Genomic DNA, 11,613 nt, shown 5'->3' on the forward strand with positions numbered 1-11,613 from the left:
AAATCTGTGTAATCTTTCCATAACAAAGCCCTTCCCATTTATCTTTTTATTCCAAGTGAAGTATCCATTTCCACGAGTAATGTCAAGGTGGGAATTCTTTTGGATAAAATCATACCAAACTGAAGTGGGATTTCCCTACAGGATACAGATAGCCTTTCTTCTCATGCACCCCTAGAATCATGTTTAACTCCCCACCAACAAGCCATCATAAGTTATTCAAGACTTTCTCTCGCTAAATAACATATTCTAGCAATTAGGTTTGAGGATTGTTAAAACAGGACCATAAACTGATAAACATTAGTGAGGTAGAAATATTTGTCCCATAGTTTGGAGAGTACCTTAAGATTATCTGGAATCTCTGGCTTTATGAACATGCATAACCTCCAATATTTCCAAGGTCATCCATGTAGCTATCCCTCCACTTCTGCTTATTGGCTCTTATAGAGATTTATTCAACATTCTTTTATATTCTCCTTTTGGTGGCTTCCATCTTGCTTTCATTAAGCATGGATGATCTTTCTATTAAGTGATGTTTGTTTAACCTTTGAACCCATGCCTCTTGCATTTCATAATAACATCTTCATGATTGATTCAAGAGTGACTTTATCCCCTTAATAGGGGTTTGATGAACTAGGATTTGGGGGATTTTGAACTACCTTTCATGAAATATGTGATCAATGTTTGAGACTTGTTAGCTATATTGACTACTACTTCTTTAGTCATTTTCATTGTTTGTTTTTCTGTCATTCTTTTCCCATCCAAAGTATTTTCTTTGGAATTTGTGGCTATTGGATTTGAAGGTTTCTCTTGGGAAAAAACCTATCGGTTGTGATCCTTATGATGGATGTCTTAGCAGAAGAGTCGCAGAGAATACCTAGTCCTCCTCCTCTAAAGGGCTGCTTGCAGAAGGTTAACTCCAATTCATATCTTCATGGAAATGTAGCTAATCTCTTCTAGCTAGGGCTTCCTCGAATATCTTCATGCCTTCTCCAACAGATCGTCCTGGCAAGCACTTATTGAACAACAACCACTTCTTCTGCTTGTTCACATTCCGGGTTTATGTTAAAGAAATGCTATATTTGCAGAAAAGGCAGCCTACTCCATAATGGACACCTATCTCAATTTGCGCAATCTAAGATAGGTCTCTTAAACTCTACAAGTCTAATAGGTAAAGTTTATTTAATGCTTGTTTCAATGCCAAAAGTGAAGACTTTAGCTACTAAGCAACAAAAATAATCATCAATCGTGTCCTACATGGCCTTGTAAATTCACGAAAAAGGCCATCCATGCTTGGTGATTTTCCATTCTTCATGGAGCTAAGGGTTGAAAAAACTACTTTTTCAAAAAGTCATTGTCTAACCTGCCCCTGTTGCTAATAGAATCCTTGTGTGGGATAACCCTACAACAAGCATTCCTAGCATAAGGAGAAAAATAGTTTGAAAATGAATCCCAAACTTACCTTTCACTTTAGTAGGATCTGCAGCAAGAGATTCATGTGCCCAAACTTCCACTTTTCTCTTTAGAAAGTCAAAATAGAACTTAGAACCTTCATCCCCCTCTTGAATCCATTGGTGTTGTGTATGGACCCGAGCACTGCTAGCAATATAATGCTCTCTTATTCAAATTGCCATCTTCAGCTGAGTAGCATCCTTTTGAAGGGTAATATCATGGAGATCTTTCTCATGAAAGATGTGCACCTCCTCAAGTCTATGTTGAGCCTCACGTAGTTCCTTTCTGATTTTGTGGAGAAGCATGTAGCGTCACCCTCTCATGAGCTTAACAATTTGGCATACAATAGCCTCCCACCAAAGAATTCGACCTTTCTTGCCAAGAGGCCCAGGGTTAGTTGTTTCTCCATTGTTAGTTGTTTGACATTGTTGTACTTGTAAGTCTACCATGGTCCACCTTTTCAAATTCAATCTTGTTATGAATATTGAATATATATTGTTCTTCATGTGCCAAAATTTAGCTTACCAGGTGCATGATATGCTTGGTGTTCATATGCACTGGCTAGCAGTTGGAGAATGGAAGATTAGGTTTCGACTAGACTCAATGGGAGTGGCAAATGGAGCATGGCAGATTGTAGTTACGAATCCTACTGGGCATACTTGTGTTTTGCATGTATGGTTCTCTCTATTTCTTCCCTACAATAGTGATTCATGGCAAAGGCTGCAGTAGTTATTAGTGACCACAATTGCATACCACAATAAAATATAACAATAAGAAGTTTGGAATTGATGCAGCTGTAATCCATATGTCAGTCAATTCTTTCAATAAATTAGTTGTTACATCGAAATGCAATTATCTTGTATTAACTATGAATTTCAGTTTGAAATTTTGAATGATGATGGTCCATATTTGAAAAGTTTATTTTTAATTGCAGATATACCGAGAGATGTAGGATCCAAACAAACAAGAAGTTGTGTACCAGTCCCCATTGTCTATGACCGGGCCTTTGGAGGGGGTTCCTGTGGCAGCACGATACCAATCCCTGGACATTATTGAATGGAAGTGTCTTATTGCAAGGAGGAATAATACAACATACTATTATGATTTTCCATTGGTAAATAGTTTGTATGCCTCATTATGTCTTATCTTTCAACATTTTCTTTGATAAATGAATATAAGACCCATGATTTTGGAGACCACTTCTTGAGACTACTTCTATCCAGATGCCCATAATGAGAGACCCTGGCCTCTCTCTTCTAGAGAGTCGAACTTGTTTGTGTTCTAGCATGATCCCTTTTGCTCCTTTTATAGCATCAAGATTGTCTCTCATGTGTACTGCTGTTAGATTCAAATTTTGCACAAACATGTTGAACAAAATTCTCCCTAGATATCTCCTATAATATTTTTGGAACATACACTTGAATTTTTTTGTTGAATTCACTTGTTAGAGATGTTGCAATGCATACATTATAATTTTTCTTCTGTTATCTGTTGTTATGTGATGCCATGCAAAATAAAATTTCCTTATACAATGAAGTTTTTTTATTGTAGGTTTTGGAAACATCGTTGCGGCGCATTTGGACATCTGGCCTTCAAAATGGAGATACAAGCAAAGAGAAAGTTAAATTCAATGCTCGAGAACTCATATTTTCTAAAAAGCAGGGTACTTGGGAAACTCCAATGGTCACTGCAGAGCAAGCACCTATTGCAACAAATGATGTATGGATGGTAGCTTGGTGCATGGAGATGAGCACTCCTAAGTTCCCTGGTGGACGAACTATTTTAGTAGTGGAAAATGATGTTACACATAATGCAAGTTCTTTTTGTATAAGAGAAGATGCCTTTTTTGCTTCTGTGATTGATCTTGCTTGTCAAAAGAAATTTCCTTTGATATATTTGGCTACCAACTCTAGTGCAAGAATTGGAGTGGCAGCAAAAGTCAAAGCTTGCTTTAAAGTTGGATGGTTTGATGAGTTGTCTCTGAACTTTGGGTTTCAATACCTTTATCCCACTCCAAAAGACTATAAGCTCATTGGTCCATCTGTTACTAATATCACATGAGCTAAAGCTAGAATCTAGTGAAATCAGATGAATTATAGATGACATCATTGATAAGGAAGATGGACTAGGTGTGGAGCAATTGCAAGTGCTTATTTAAGGGAATATTAGGAAACTTTCACATTGGCATATGTAACAGGCATAACAGTTGGTATTGGTGTATACCTTGCGAGGTTAGGAATGCACTGCATTCAGTGCCTTGATCAACCTATAATTTTCATTCGATACTCAGCTCTAAATAAGCTTCTTGGATGGGAAGTGCAACTCCCATATGCAATTAGGAGGCCCAAAAATCATGGAAACAAATGGTGTTGTTCATCTAACTATATCTGATGATTTAGAAGGTGTCTCAGCCATATTGAAGTGGCTTAGCTATATTCCTCCATATATAGGAGGACCTCTTCCTATTATGAAGCCTCTAGATCCTCCAGATAGACTAGTTGAATATGCTCCAGAGAATTCATGTGATCCTTGCGTAGCTATTCATGGTGTAGAAGATAATGGTAGGTGGCTTGGTGGCCTCTTTGACAAAGAGTGCTTCACAGAGACATTAGAAGCATGGGCAAAAAAAGTGGTTACTAGGCGAGTGAAGCTTGGGGGCATCCCTGTGGGTGTTATTTTTGTTGAGACCCAAATAGTGATGTGGGTGATTCCTACAAACCTTGGTCAACTTGATTCTGTTGAGAGAGTAGTACCTCAAGTAGGCCAGGTCCAGTTTCTAGATTTAGCATGTAAAACAACACAAACCCTACTAGATTTTAACAAGGAAGAGCTTCCTCTATTTATCTTGGCGAACTAGAGAGGGTTCTCTATTGGTCAAAGGGATCTTTTTGAAGGAATTCTTCAAGTTGGATCTACCATTGTGGAGAATCTCTACACATACAAGCAACCTGTGTTTGTTTACAATATAGTTTTGCAGGGAACCATATCCCCTGTAATAGGAAACGTAACATTTTTGCAGAGTCCGAATTTGAGCAATACTGCATTGACAAGAAAACCACCTTCACAGCTCTAGGGTCTTCCAAAACTATAATATATAGACTTAAGCAATTATGATATATATGGTATGCTTCTGCCCTAAGATTGCTAATCTTGTCAGTTTATTTTGAATTTTAATTCATTCTCTGGTAGCCTTCTTATCGATCTTGACAATATTGAAAATTTGAAGTATCTTGATCTCGGTTCTAATATAATTTCTAGTAGCATCCCCCCCCCCAGATGGGGAATTTGTTAAAATTGTTGTATCTGGATGCCAAAGAAAATTCCTTCCCTGGAGTTTTCCGTGCTGAATTCGACCATCTTACTAATTTAGTCACTATAGATCTCAGTGATAATGTACTATCTAAATTGTTGCCAAATGAAATTGGGGGCATGGAAAATTTATTCTGACTATAAATAGGATCAAACTCATTTAGTGATGAAATACCAGTTGAAATTGGAAAACTTGTTAAGCTTAATATATTAGATTCTTGGGGTTGTAAGTTTAGTGGGCACATTCCCTAAGAAATTGGAAACCTTAAATCTCTGACAAAACTTGACCTTTTAGAGAATAACCTTGAAGGATAATTACCAAACAACAATGGCAGTTTTCACAACCTTCTGTATCTAATGACTACGATTAATGGACTAAGTTGGTGGATTCCAAACACAATTTCCAATTGTAGGTAGTAGATTTGTTATTCAACGTGTTGAATGGGCTACTCCCCAATGATTTCGAAAATATGGAGTCAATTCAGAGTTTTATTGTCAAGGAAAATCTTTTGACAAGACCCCTTCCATCCTGGCTTGGTGGATGGAGAAGAGCAACATCTATAAGGTTATCCAAAAACCAGTTTGAAGGTCATTTACCTCGGGAACTAGGCAACTGTTCGTCTCTCATAACATTGGGAATTGATGCTAACAGGCTCTATGGATCAATAACATCAGAGCTTTGTCATGCCAAGAGCCTAGCCTCTCTCTCTTTGTCACTGAATCAGTTTACAGCTAGCATAGAGGACACTTTCCGAGAGTGCATGAATTTGACAGACTTGTTATTGGATGGGAACAATTTTTCTGGTGGAATCCCTGGCTATCTTTCAAGTCTGCCTTTGGTCACCTTAGACATGGCACACAATAATTTCTCTGGAAAATTACCAGATGAGCTTTGGATTTCATAGACTTTGCTTGGAATATCACTCAACAATAACTTCCTTGTGGGTGGGTTGTCTCCGTCCATGTCTACTACCAATAATCTCCAGAGGTTGCACCTTGATAACAATTATTTACAAGGATTTATTCCTAAAGAGGTTGGAAAAATGAAGAATTTAACAAATTTATCACTTCATGGCAACATGCTCAGGAAAAATTCCTCAAATTTTTGATTGCATCAATCTTGTGGCTATTGATTTGGGAAGTAATGATTTGTCTGGCATAATTCCAAGAAATATTGAGTAGCTAGAAATGTTGGATAACCTTGTCCTTTCTCATAACAATCTTTCTGGTTCCATTCCAGGTGAAATTTGTGTTGGATACAAGGAAATATTCCCATTACCTGATTACAAGTTTACAAAGCACCATGGACTGTTGGACCTTTCATGGAACAATTTGACCGGTAACATTCCTAAGCAGTTTTGGAATTGCAGTGTGATAGTTGAGTTAAATTTACAGGGAAACCTACTTACTGGTCATGTTCCTCGACAACTTTCTTGGCTTGCAAATCTGACTTTGCTGGATTTGTCCTTCAATTTTCTTAGTGGGCCCATTTTACCTAATTTTGAGAGACTCCAAAACCTATAAGGTCTGATTTTGTCTCATAACTAGTTTTATGGTAGTATTCCTATGGGGTTAGGAAGGATTTCAGGCCTTGTGAAGCTTAATTTAACAAAATAAACTAATAGGTACCCTTCCTGCAACACTTGGAAATCCAAAAAGGCTCACTCATTTATATTTGAGCAACAACAATCTCACCGACAGTCTCTTACCATCATCTTTTCCAAATTTGGGCAATCCTTTATTGTTTTTGGATTTGAGCAATAACAAATTTACTATAGGAAATCTATCTTCACTAGTGTTTTTTGTTGTTCATAATAATTGTCTTACTGGAAGCATTCCTACAGAGATGGCTAACCTAGCCTCATTGATGTACTTGGACCTGTCCTCCAATCATCTTAAAGGTATCATTCCTCCCAGTTTGTGTAAAATATTTGGCCTTGAGTTCATAAACTTCTCAGAAAATGCATAACTGGGAGAGATTCTTGAGAGATGCGAGAATTTTAATTTGTCATTTCTTGCCAACCCAGGACTATGTGGGTAGCCAAATGGTATTGTGTGTCCCTCAGGATCCTTCTTGAGAAAAGGTGTTGTATGGGGCATAACAATAGGGAGTACATTTTCATTTCTTTGCTTGATCTTGGTCATTATTAGGTGGAGTATGTTGAGACAAGAGGCTTTGGTGAAAAATCCAAAGAAAACAATGCTCACAGCTCCTCTTGAACCCAATGACTATGGCTCTATGCTTCTTGAGCCTTTATGTTTCCATTTGAATGCTCTTTCACATCTTCAGTATTGATCTCTTTCACATCTACAGTATTTATCTCTTGCACATTCTAATCACATGCATTAAATGAGTCCACCTTTTTAGTTCGCTTTTAACATGTGTTAGAGCGGGGACTCAGATTTTATTTTGGAAAATCGACTGTAACATTAACCTGACAATCTGCCATAATTAAGCTGATGGATTATGCTATCTTCACTGACCATGCTTTTCTTCCTTCATAGACTCTATCTCCTTCACCTACATTTGCTTCCAAGTGAAGATTTCCACACATAGGACTCCACCTCCTCAAGGTGTCCGAATTTTCTCCAGCCCATAACTCCATGCTTTCTGAAAGTTCTATTATACATTTGAACTCTCAAATTCTTTCTTGCCTACAATAAGATTTTATAGAAAGAAATCATGAGATAATGGAAAGATATCAAAAATCTAAAATCGAAGTTTAATTTCTCTTATTTCTCAAGAAGATAATGATTCGAAGAAATCACAGAGGAAACATCATCTAGAATAGTGTAGTTATAGATAAAACAACCGAAAGAGGGGGTTCCAAAAACAAATGCTACTGTGTACATACTATGAAGAGCTAAAACCTTAGGAGAAATTTCATGTATAGGGGTACAAGAGAAGATCATGAATTATTGGTTATTATCTGGGATTTAGGAGGAAGACTGAGAAGAATATTCCTCCTCCAAGTCAAAAATCATTGTATATACAAATTTACTAGATGAACTTGTGAAATGTGTTGTTTCCTGGAAGAGGCATCTCATTAATGGTGATGCAGGAGCATCAAGCACTTAGCCAGCAATGTGACATCTTGGTCAAATGTTGTGGCTAGTTAAAAATAAATTGGACTTGGAAATAGTTTAAATAATATATTTTATTAATTTATTTGAGGAGAATTGTTAGTTGTTTAATTAAATATGGCATAATAATAGATTTGGTTTCTTTCCCTGCGTGGAATAGAACCAAAATAGGGATAAATGCTAAATAATAGGGGGGTATCAGTTTGTTGAGAAACTCTAGAAGAAATCTATTCTGAGAAGAATAGTTTCTCATATTTGTATAAATTAGAGAAAGGCTGAAGGAGAGAGGTGGTGAGTGAGTGTGAGTAGAGAGTGAGAGGTTTTTTGAGTGGAGCGGAAAGCTCAGAATTGTGTGAAGACTGTGTTTGTGTAAACAGGGATCTTTCTTTTATATAGCGAGCCGTGAAGCTTGGATACTGTTTTCTTTATGTATTGTTTGAAATTGTGGCTGTCAGTGCGTTTTTATTATAAACTGTAAAAAAAATCCCTGTGATGAATGCAAACAGGTCTTAGTTGAGTCCGCAAGTAGAAAGTCCCATAAGTATAGAGGACTGGCAAAGAAATACTTTGCGGAGCCTTTTTGGTGATTTTAACAGTAAATATATCAATTTTTTTTTAATTCATCGCATCGGCCGAGGGAAGGTGTTCCATATCGGAACATTTAATGGTAGAAACGGATGCGAAATGTTATAAGTCAGGTTTGAAATAGCAAATCGGGTCCGGATCTGTATCGGCGGTCATCACAACTGCGTGACGAGCGATCTCCGATCGCCGATTGATCGCATTGGAATGGAGGCGGATGCGATACAATTATAAAATTGTGTTGAATAGCAAATCGGGTCCGAAGCCTAATCGGCGGTCATCACAACTGTGGGACGAGCGATCTCCGATCACCGACTAATCGCATCGAGACGAAGACGGATGCGATAAGTTTATAAAGTGTGTTGAATAGCAAATCGGGTGCGGAGGCTAATCAGCGGTTGTCACAAACATGGGAATGGTCCGATCTCTGATCAATTGGATCGGAGCTGTGAACCATTGTATAATCGCATCAGAGCATTCTTAAACAGTCATATATATGTTATATAATGGCATTAATCAGCGCATGCATGAAACAAACTTATATCTAAATCGGAATTGTTTTATAAAGTGGTGAATGCGATTTTAAATGGTTTTAAAAAGATATAAAGGATGGGATTGACAAATTCATAAAGGGGGTTTTGGTCTCGATAAAACTAAAGAGTGATTGTTGAGTTATAAAGAATTGAGTTAGATTTAATTTAAATCTAACGCTGCTGTTGTTTCATCATTTTTGGTATCAGAGCCAGATAAGCTGTTTTGAAGTATTGCAGAGAATGCCGCCAAGAAGGGGAATTGGTCGAGGGAGACCAGAACCAAATGCAGTTCTGGTGGAAGAAATGCGGAGATTGCGTGAACGAATGGAAACAATGGAAGCAGCCCAAAGAAGAGCGCCTGATGATGGAGCTGAGAGTTCTTCAGAAGAATCTGATGCAGATGTGGAAGCAGAAGAAGAGAATGACAATGTCAAACTCATCAAGATGCTGGCAAAGGTTGGAAGCAAACCCAAAATGGAGATTCCTATGTATGAATGCCGAAGAGCTTATGGATTGGATTAGATCCATAGATCAGTATTTCGATTATGAAGAGGTTGAAGAGAACAAGAAGGTAAAGTTTGCAGTCACTCGACTGAAGGGCCATGCAGCCATCTGGTGGGACGAATTACAGACATCAAGAACGAGAAAGGGGAAATCTAAGATCAAGTAGTGGAATAAAATGGTAAGCAAACTGAAAGCCAAATTTTTTCCTAAATACTATCATTTGAATCTTTTTAAGAAGATGCAAAATCTGAAGCAGAAAGGAATGTCTGTTAAAGAATATACTGAAGAATTTTACAGGTTAAGCATCAGAATAGGGCATGTAGAAGATGATTTGGAGAAAGTAGCTAGATACGTTAATGGTTTGAGGTATGAAATATAGGATGAGATTAGCTTATTGAATTTGAAGTCAGTTGAGGATGCCTATCAAGTAGCCTTGAAGGCAGAGGAAAAACTGGTACGCAAACAAAACCAGAGGAACAGAGGTAAGAATCCGGCAAAAGAAGGGAGAACATTTGAATCCGAAATTCAACACTCTCAAAATGAGACAGGGAGTGCGAGCAATAGAGCACCACAAAGAGGAGATTCTGGCCATGGAAGATTCATGCCCAGAGGCAGAGGGCGAGGAAGATATGTACGATGTTACATATGTGGTGAATGGGGACATATACAATGGGATTTCCCTCATCAGAGATCAGCAAACCAGCGCAATGTGAATGTTGTTGAAGCCAAAGAGGAGATTTGTCAACCTGAAGCTAAAGAGGAACCACCAGAAGACGGAGAATCCCTGTTACTGAAGAGGGTATTACTGGAAGGAGCTAAGGAAGCCAAAGAACTAGCTCAAAGAAAGACTTTATTCAGAACTATATGTAAGTCAAGGGGTAAGTGTTGCAAATTGGTAATTGATAGCGGTAGTACTGACAATCTGGTTTCTACAGAGATGGTGGACAAGTTGAAGTTGGAGAGAACAGTACACCCCACTCCTTACAAAGTTTCGTGGCTTCAAAAGGGCCATCAAATTTTTGTAACTAAACAATGTCAAGTTGAAATTCAGATTGGTACTTATAATGATGTCATTTTATGTGATGTAATGCCGATAGATGTATGCCACATATTGCTAGGGAGGCCTTGGCAGTTTGACCGAAATGCCATACATGATGGCAGAAGAAATACTTATACTTTGGAGAAAGATGGGAATAAGCATACACTACTGCCGTTGAAAGCTGAAGCTGATAAAGAAGCACCTGGAAACAATGTTACATTGATGAATGAGAAGATCCTGTTGCAGGAAGATGAGAAGGGTAAGGAGATGCATCTTGCTAGTGTTGGAAAACCCAAGGTAATTTTAACTTCTACAAATTTAGGAGATTTACCCGAAGAAATTCAGAATTTCTTGAATGATTGTGCTGATATTGTTGTGGATGAGTTGTTAACCATCAGGAGTATTAGTGAACATAATGATCTAATATCAGGAGTCAGTCTGTTGAATAAAGTAGCCTACAGGGTAATGCAGGAAAATGTCGAAGCTGGAACACAAGTGAAAGAGTTGATGGATAAATGGCTAATCAATGGAAGCCTTAATCCATGTGCTGTGCAAATAGTACTCAGTCTGAAGAAAGAAGTTGAATGGCGCATGAATCCAAATTCTCGAGCCTTATATAACATCACCATCAGGGTGAAGAATGAAGATTTGAAGGAATATGCAGTCTCTAAAGAAGAGTTGAAATTGGATCCGAAGAAAATCCAAGTAGATGTGAACTGGCTAACTCCTAGAAGCATATTTGAGGGAGATGTCAAAAGCAGATGGCAGGAATGCAGTAGCAAAGACAAGCAGCGAGCAGATATGAGGAGGCGGAAAAAGGAATTCCAAACAGGTGATTTAGTCATGTATTGCAGAATGGTACCTATACTAAAAGCCAGAAGAAGAACCACAAAGAGACGCCATAATAGACGAAAGCCCAAAGCAGGAAAAAGGAAAAAGAAAGTGCTAAAGAGAACCAGGAGTTAGACTCATTATCAGTATTTGACCAAGTGGAAAGAGGAACCAGTAGAGGACGTCAGCAGAGCTACAGAGAATGGGGATCAACTCCAAACAACTACAAGATCAATTTTCTTCCCCGGGAGTCTGATGCAGGAGCATCAAGCACTTAGCCAG

General features: G+C 38.1%; 1 pseudogene; it reads left to right on the forward strand.

Annotated features, from left to right (window-relative positions):
- The first annotated feature begins 3,802 nt into the window (after window positions 1-3,802).
- Window positions 3,803-10,174, forward strand: LOC149152852 (uncharacterized; annotated as a pseudogene).
- The last annotated feature ends 1,439 nt before the right edge of the window (window positions 10,175-11,613 follow it).

This window comes from Pinus tabuliformis, chromosome 9 (assembly GCF_031772625.1).
Source record: "Pinus tabuliformis cultivar Carrire ecotype Pingquan chromosome 9, CPIR1, whole genome shotgun sequence".
NCBI classification, from domain to species: domain Eukaryota; kingdom Viridiplantae; phylum Streptophyta; class Pinopsida; order Pinales; family Pinaceae; genus Pinus; species Pinus tabuliformis.